Source organism: Anomaloglossus baeobatrachus, chromosome 1 (genome assembly GCF_048569485.1).
Source record: "Anomaloglossus baeobatrachus isolate aAnoBae1 chromosome 1, aAnoBae1.hap1, whole genome shotgun sequence".
Lineage (NCBI taxonomy): Eukaryota > Metazoa > Chordata > Amphibia > Anura > Aromobatidae > Anomaloglossus > Anomaloglossus baeobatrachus.
The window spans coordinates 171,829,264-171,837,713 of NC_134353.1; the positions used below are offsets into that span (position 1 = coordinate 171,829,264).

The following is an 8,450-nucleotide window of genomic DNA, read 5'->3' on the forward strand; positions in this document are numbered from 1 at the left end:
ATATATCCATAGGCAACATCCAACGATGCTGCCGACACATGTCTGGCTCCTGGGGGAAATCCTCCGATCTTGTCTTCTTCCCGTAGTATGATCCATTGTGCAGAAGCGCAGGTGAAGTTGCGAAGTACAGTAAGCTGAAATACCTTCCTGACGTCACCACGTTAAGTGACCGCACGTGCGTCACTGGTCCTTCCACTCCCTGTACCTATCCGGCGTGAATGCCCACTGGATGATTGCATGGTGATCGGAGGCTTCCCCAGGACACGGACATGGATTGGCAGCATTAGGGTTTTGGTGGACATGGTGAGTATGCAAAACTTCAAACACATCTATTCCTCCAAGCAAAATGTAGTACTACTGTAACTATTCAAGGAGACCACAAAAATGAGGTATGAAAAACGTTTTATTGTCAGTGTTGTCATGGCAACGCCCACAAACACTGATGGGCAATAATCACACAAATATACATAAAAAACAATATTTTAAACAAACAAACAAAACTTATCGGCCGCCCTGTTGTTGGGATGCCACATATTTGGCCAGCTGCACTCCGTGCTGCGTAACTGCTGTGGCCAGTGTGCGCTGTGCCGCTGCCAGTGTGCGTTGTGCTGCTGCCACAGTGCGCTGTGTCGCCAGAATCCTCGTGTGTGAGGCCTGAAGGTCTTCTAATGTTGGTATTTCTATGGAGGGAATGGTACAACTTAAAAAGGCAAATTATATGTAGATATATCATTTAGAGGTACATGTTTGTTGTTTAAACTTACGGTTTGGGTGTTCCTCCTCGTCCGGTAAAGACGGGCTGAGGTTCCACCCGAATCCTCTGGCATCACCTTCAGCGGCTAGGGTGAGACAAAACACTTCATAGTACATCACAGCTGGAGAGACTGCTTTATACATGGAGGACTGACTGGAGAGGCTGGCTGCATAATTATACATGGAGGACTATGGAGGTGTATTCTAATATATGATTGGTTATGTGGGACCCTTTAGACTCTTTGTAAAGGAGGCTTTACACGCTATGACATCGCTAATGCGAACTCGTTGGAGTCACGGGATTGGTGACACACATCCGGCCGCATTAGCTGTGCCGTTGCATGTGACACCTATGAGCGATTTGGCATCGTTGCAAAAACATGCCAAAATGCTCATCGCTGACATGAGGTTCCATTCTCAAATGTCGTAACTGCAGCAGTAACGAAGTTGTTCCTCGTTCCTCCGACAGCACACATCGTTCCGTGTGACAACGCAGGGACGAGGAACCTCTCCTTACCTGCCTCCCGGACGATAAGGAAAAAGGTGGGCGGGATGTTACGTCACGCTCATCTCCGCCCCTCCGCTTCGATTGGGCGGCGGTTCATTGACGCGGCTGTGACGTCCCTGTGACACTGAACGAAGCGCCCCCTTAGAAAGGAGTCGGTTCGCTGGTCACAGCGACGTCGCCGGGCAGATAAGTATGTGTGACATGTCTGGGCGATGCTATGCGGCACGGGCAGCGATTTGCCCGTGTCGCACAACAGATAGGGGCGGGTACCCACACTAGCGATATCGATACCGATATCGCTGCGTGTAAAGCGGCCTTAAGGCTGATAGAGAAATATAGATAGATATTATATAGATAGATATTATATAGATTGAAATATAGATAGATAGAGGTATTTCAGATAATGGTAAATCTGGGAGCTGTGGGTAAGATAGCTCTATCCTGTCAAAGTTATATTGCCCTAGTTTTAACTTAAAAAATTACTGTAAGGCAAACCTGCTCCGATGACATGAAGTGAGGAGGGAGAGACTGAAGGTGGCTCCGGCTGGTGCTCCGCCTCTGCTGGTGGATCCTGCTGTGGCTCCTGGTGTGGTGTAGGCTCCAGCTGTGGCTCCAGGTCTGGTGGAGGCTCCAGCTGCGGTTCTGGGTCTGGAGGTGGGTCCTGCTGGGGCTGCGGCTCTGCATTAAATTATACATTGTAATATTTGCACGTGGGGATAACTCACAAGAAGTACTCTTGTGGTACTACTCATGTGCTGGGTGTCATGTGGGTGTAATTACTCATGTGGTACTACTCATGTTAAAGAGCCACCATATAATGGGCTAACCAATGTTAACACTAGTGCTGAGCGTACACGGACTGTTATGCTATGTGCGCACGTTGCGTACAGTCATTGCCTAAAATTCCGCAGCGATCAGAAGAGCACATGTGCGCTTTAAATCGCTGCATAAATGTCCGTGGTGAAAGCCGATTCCATGCGCTCTGCCTGCAGCTCCTCCCATAGACAGAGCAGGAGCTGCCGGCAAAGCGCAGGAAAGAAGTGACATGTCACCTGTCATGTAACTGCATGTATTTACGCAACGTGCGCACATAGCCTTAACGTCCACATACGCAATGTTTATGCGCTATCCCGGACCCCATTGACTTATATGGCCACTGGATTACGGCGCAGATCGGACTCTTTTATAAATCTGTCAGTGATCCGCCAGCCCCAAGATTATTGGACATTCAAACAACTTTCGTTAACACCACTCACCAGGTTGGAGCTGGCTCTGAGAACGGATGATGGCAAGGCGGTTGCTAGACCTGTAACGCAGATCTGATAGCTTCTTCCTTATTTGTGTAGTTGAACGCTGCACCCCAAATTTTCTCAAAAGGCCCCGACTAATCCTCCTCAGCACTGCCTTCTTGTGGAGCACAGGATGGACATGGTGTTCAACACAATCATAATCTCTGCTGTCCACCATTTTAATTAGATATGTGACTTCTGCCTCTCCCCAAGCTGATGACCGACTTCTGGCTGCCATATTTCAGTAGGCCACAACAACACCATTAGACCCGCCCAACTAAAATCAGCGCCATCCAATAGAATTCTAACGTCGACGCAAAGGACTTGCGAGACGCAATTGCGATCAAGAAGCCCTAACCGGGGACGCAGCTGCGTTCGGTACGTGACCTGAAATCAGCGATTATGGCTACTTTCATGTATTTTTACCACGATATAATAATGTCTGTGTTGTCCATTCTGAATTGTCGGCCATTCTGAATTGTCATTCTCTATAGTGGCCACTGATGCGTTGTCATTCTCTGATTGGTGGCCACTGATGCGCTGTGATTGGACGACTGATGCGCTGTGATTGGATGACACTGTCGCTATATAAAAGGGAGCGAATTAGCGATTCCAAATGCATTCATCTGGATTTACCTCTGCGTTCCCATCTGAGTCGCAAGTCTGTACTTTGTGGATCTAAACCATCTACTTATTTTGCAAGGTATGTTTGCGATCTCAAATTGAGATCGTAGTTGCGTTCTTGTATTAATTATATTACTTTTTAAATATTTAATAGTATGATATATTATATATTTGTTGATATTAATTCTATGCAATCATGATTGTGTTCTGCATTGTGCTACGGCTTTTTAGGCTTGCAAGCAAATGGAGGGAGGCCTAGGTTTTGTTGATTGCCATATTCTTCCAATGCTTGGGCATTTCTAATGTGGTTTATGATTTTTCAAATATGCTTTGCCAAGGGCAACCATTGTGTAGTGCCATGCCTTTCAATGCTAGGGCTTTTCTATTGTGGTTTGTGATTTTTCAAAACTGTAACATGTATTCTTTTGGTAACACTGTTCACTTTTCTGTTTTTAGATGTCTTCTAATAGCCAAGACTTTATTAGAGACTTGATAGAGATGTATCGCTCCATGCCCTGTTTATGGAAAATAAAGTCAGCAGATTACAGTAACAGATATAAAAAAAGGGACGCCTATCTCAAACTGGTCGACCTGGTAAAGAAATATAACCCAACAGAAACCGTGGATGAGACAGTGGTTAAAAAGAAAATACAGGCCCTCCGCACTGTCTTTAAAAGAGAATTAAATAAGGTGGAGAACTCATCCAAGTCAGGTGCCGGAACTGAGGAACTATATGTTCCAAAGCTCTGGTATTTTGACTTGATGAGCTTCACTAGAGATCAAGAGCTTCCTCGTCCACTGGAATCAATGATAGCGGTGGAGGAGGAAGAAGAGGCTGAGGTCCGATCACACTCTCCTGTCCGTGATGTAAGTACCTTTTTTTTTATTACCTTTAATTACCATTTAAACTTTGTATTTTGCATACTGTTGAATGACATTTCTTATCCTGTATTAGTTCCCTCACGTGTACCCATGTGCCTGCTGGTTGAGATATCCAATTCAAAAACACAATACTGTATTTGGGTGTTGCTGTAAGTTTTAAAATTATTTTCTGGGTTTGCTTTAATATAATATTTGTCTTCTTCGTGCAGGACCACTTTCAAGCTGCGGACACACCAACAGGTGCGAATGATGCTATCACCATCACCCAACATGTTGAATCTGCCGAAGAACAACACAGTCAAGCTGTGCGACAATGCGCATCCCGTAAAAGAAAATCCACCACTTCGTCTTTCAGCTCTAATTCGGCCAAACTTATCGATTTGGCCAACACTATTTTAAATCAAGGAAAAAATAACGCCAAGTGTGGTTTTACACAATTAGCTGATGAACGACTACAGCAGCTCGACCCAATCCAAAGAAGGCATGCCGAAAGAGTAATGTTAGAGGCTCTAAATCAAGCAGCAGAGGGGAAACTGACAGACAAATCAACCGTGTTAGACCCGACTCAATTGTCATACCCTTCATGGAATGCCACTCAAGAACATATACAAAGCACACCAAGGAGGCTTCACCCACATTATCCCATGGGTCAATCGCAATCGACCCAACATTTTCCAATACCTGGTGAACGATTCTCCTTTTCGGACTCTTATTATCAAGATTTGTAGTTTTTTGTGTTTTTTTTCAAATGGTTTAATATGTTGTGTTTGTTTGCTTGTTGCCTTACTTGTTTAATTTTAATAAACATGTTTTTTGATTTAAAAATTGTTGCTGCCTTTAATGCATACAGCTAGTAGCTGCCCTAATAAGGCTGGGTAATGTGCTGGGTTGAGGTCAGGTCAGTGAAGGGGTGGGATTCTGCTAGGGGAAGATATGGGTAGATTGACTGAAAAATTGGAAAGTTATGTGTGTTGAAAAAATGAGAGGGGGTTTATTTCAGAAAGATAGGCACTAGAAATACACACACATATGGCTTGAACACTGGCAAAAAGTATAACATTTCCAATAATGTCACTCTGATATGCATCATTAGGGTACGCTCACACGAGCGTGAAAATCGGACGAGTGCAATGCGAGAAATTCTCGCATTGCACTCTGACCAATGTTAGGCAATGAGGGCGAGCTGTTGGTCAGCTTTTCTCGCATCCAGATTCTGGATGCGAGAAAAGCGGCAGCATGCTGCGATTGTCTGCGAGAGCCGTATCTCTCGCACCCATTCAAGTGAATGGATGCGAGAGATACATCGGACTGCACTCGGATGTTATCCCAGTGCAGTGCGATCTACGCACAGGCTGACAGTGGAGGAGATGGGAGGATTAACCCCTCCCTCTCCTCCGCAGCGCCTGCACTCAGCCTCACAGCTGTGACCCGATCGCAAGATCGGGTTACAGTTGCATGACACCCGGCTCACGCTCGCAGCAGAGCCTGAGCCGGGGGACATTAGCATATCGCATCCGATGCTCTCGCATCGGATGCCATACGCTCGTGTGAGTCCAGCCTTATACTAACTATAGTCAGGGCAATGGACAATGCGCATGAGTAATACCACATTAGTAGTAACAGCATACAGTGCACACATGAGACATTGCACATTGCACAGGGTGCCCGGTGGTCCACTCCGATCTGAAAGGGGGCTGGCACTTTAGGGGACGTAAGTGTACAGCCAGAGTCGTGTTTTTAACTTCGTGACACCACCCACGCCGCACCAGGACACACACACCAACTGCACATATACACACATAGCAGACACACATGGACACCCCGAGCACATACATACATAGCGCACACATAGCATAGCGGGGAGAAGGCCATATCTGGAGAATTGGTATTCGGAGTAGACAGGGTAGAAGGTGGCGAAGGCCCATCGGTGCAATAATCATGCTGGCTAATCAGCAGCTTGATATGTCACACCTGTGAGGTGGGTGGATTATCTTGACAAAGGAAAAGTGCTCACTAACATAGAGTTAAGCGGGCTTTACACGCTGCGACATCGCTAATGCGGAGTCGTTGGGGTCACGGAATTTGGGACGCACATCCGGCCGCATTAGCGATGCCGTTGCGTGTGACACCGATAAGCGATTTTGCATCGTTGCCAAAACGTGCAAAATCGCTAATCGGCGACACGGGGGTCCATTCTCAAAAATCGTTACTGCAGCAGTAACGAGGTTGTTCCTCGTTCCTGCGGCAGCACACATCGCTGCGTGTGATGCCGCAGGAACGAGGAAGCTCCCCGTACCTGCCTCCCGGCTGCTATGCGGAAGGAAGGAGGTGGGCGGGATGTTACGTCCCGCTCTTCTCCGCCCCTCTGCTGCTATTGGGCGGTGGTTCAGTGACGTTTCAGTGACGTCGCTGTGACGCTGCACGGACCGCCCCCTTAGAAAGGAGGCGGTTCGCCGGTCACAGCGACGTCGCCGGACAGGTAAGTATGTGTGACGGCTGTTGTGCGACACGGGCAGCGATTTGCCCGTGTCGCGCAACAGATGGGGGCGGGTACCCACACTAGCGATATCGGGACCGATATTGCAGTGTGTAAAGTAGCCTTTAGACAAATGTATGAGCAATATTTGAGAGAACAACACCTTTTGCATACATAGAAAAAGCCTTAAAATTTTGAGTTCAGCTCATTAAAAATGGAAGCAAAAACAGTGTTGCATTTATATTTTTGTTCAGTGTATCTATCTATGTACTGTATCTACTGTATCTATCTAGCTAGCTAAAGATAGATAGATGAATATAGGACTCCAGGACACCAGGACACACACACCAACTGCACATATACACACATAGCAGACACACATGGATACACCGAGCACATACATACATAGCGCACACATAGCATAGCGGGGAGAAGGCCATATCTGGAGAATTGGTATTCGGAGTAGACAGGGTAGAAGGTGGCGATGGGGTAGAATGTGGAGATGGGGTTGCAGCAGGATATGGTGTAGGAGAAGGAGAGGGTGCCTCAGCAGGAGATGGTGCAGCAGGTGGAGGTGGGGGATCCCCAGGAGATGGCGTACCTGGAGAAGGTGGAGCAGGTTGCGGTGGTGGTACATAGGAGAAAACTTCTATTGAGCGGATAACTCCAGGCCTCCATGGCTTAAGCCTGCTGTACACCATACAATTCCACATATGATTTCATACTGTACTGCGGTATGAGCTGTACTGAGGTATGCTGTCGTTCAATGTTCCCGGGGTGTCACACACTGCGATGTGTGCAGACTCGGGAACATTGATCAACCCGACGTTCAATTTTTAGCTTTTCAACGATGTGCAAGCGAGGAACGGTTTCACGTTTAATCGCAATCGCACATAGCTGTCACACCATACAACAACACTAACGACGACGAATGTGCGTCACTTGTGACGTGACCCCGCAGACACATCGTTAGATTTGTTTGTGCGGGTAAACCCCTTTTTCTGAAGTATGTTTTACAAACCTTTTCTCATGGGGTACCAGACACATGGTGACCCCTTGCCTCAAAGTATGCTGCATTCATTGAAAAAACAAGGCACAAAAAGCAATGCCCAATCAGCAAAATTCTTTGATTTAATTTAAATAGAAGATAGGCTTGTGCACAAGGCTTCTACTGTCACTCTGATATGCACTGAGATAACAAGGATAGCCAAGTCAATGGACAATACTACAAACGTGATTACACAGCTTTTTTTTGGCAAAGAGGGTGTTGATGAAATGCTAATATATGCAAAGCGAAAAAAATCCCATTATACCACAGGAGCATTGAATTAGCACCAAAGGTATCAGAAATGTACGTATAATCAAGTTTGCATATCAGACTGTTCCAAGGGAAATTAGCTCTTTTTTGCCACCTTCTCCCTCTGATATGCAAACTGTATTTCAAATGTGATTATTTTCTTTTGAATATATTAGCATTTGATCTACACTGTGCATTGCAATGAATAACTTACAGGCCTCCATAACCCTATTCCACCACAGCGGGACCATTAGTTCTCTAAATTGGTTTTTATTTGCTCACAGCAGCCTGGGCTCCTATACAGCATGTTACAATGATGTATATAACAGCTCTATGATGTTGATGGCCACAACATATTTTCAGCCCAAAAAAGTGGTGACAGGTTCCCTTTTAAGGAAACCATAAGTTTAACCATACAGTGGTACCTCGCTAATCGAGTAACCCACTTAACGAGAATTTCGCTTAACAAGCAAATCTTTCTGTAAATTTGTAACCCGCTTTACGAGAAATCTTTGCTGTACGAGCAAAATTCTCACCGCACACACTTCCGGTTCTGTACATCCACCACACTCTGACCCGCACTTGCAGTCCACACAAACACACACATGTACGCGCAAACAC

At 46.1% G+C, this 8,450-nt stretch overlaps 1 long non-coding RNA gene across 1 annotated transcript; it reads right to left on the reverse strand.

Moving 5' to 3' along the window:
• Nucleotides 1–422: 422 nt before the first annotated feature.
• Nucleotides 423–1,935, reverse strand: LOC142290891 (uncharacterized). Its single transcript, XR_012750396.1, has 3 exons — nt 1,757–1,935; nt 765–839; nt 423–680 (listed from the first exon to the last, which is right to left on the reverse strand). It is a non-coding gene; the product is annotated as an uncharacterized LOC142290891 (long non-coding RNA).
• Between the last annotated feature and the right edge of the window lie 6,515 nt (nt 1,936–8,450).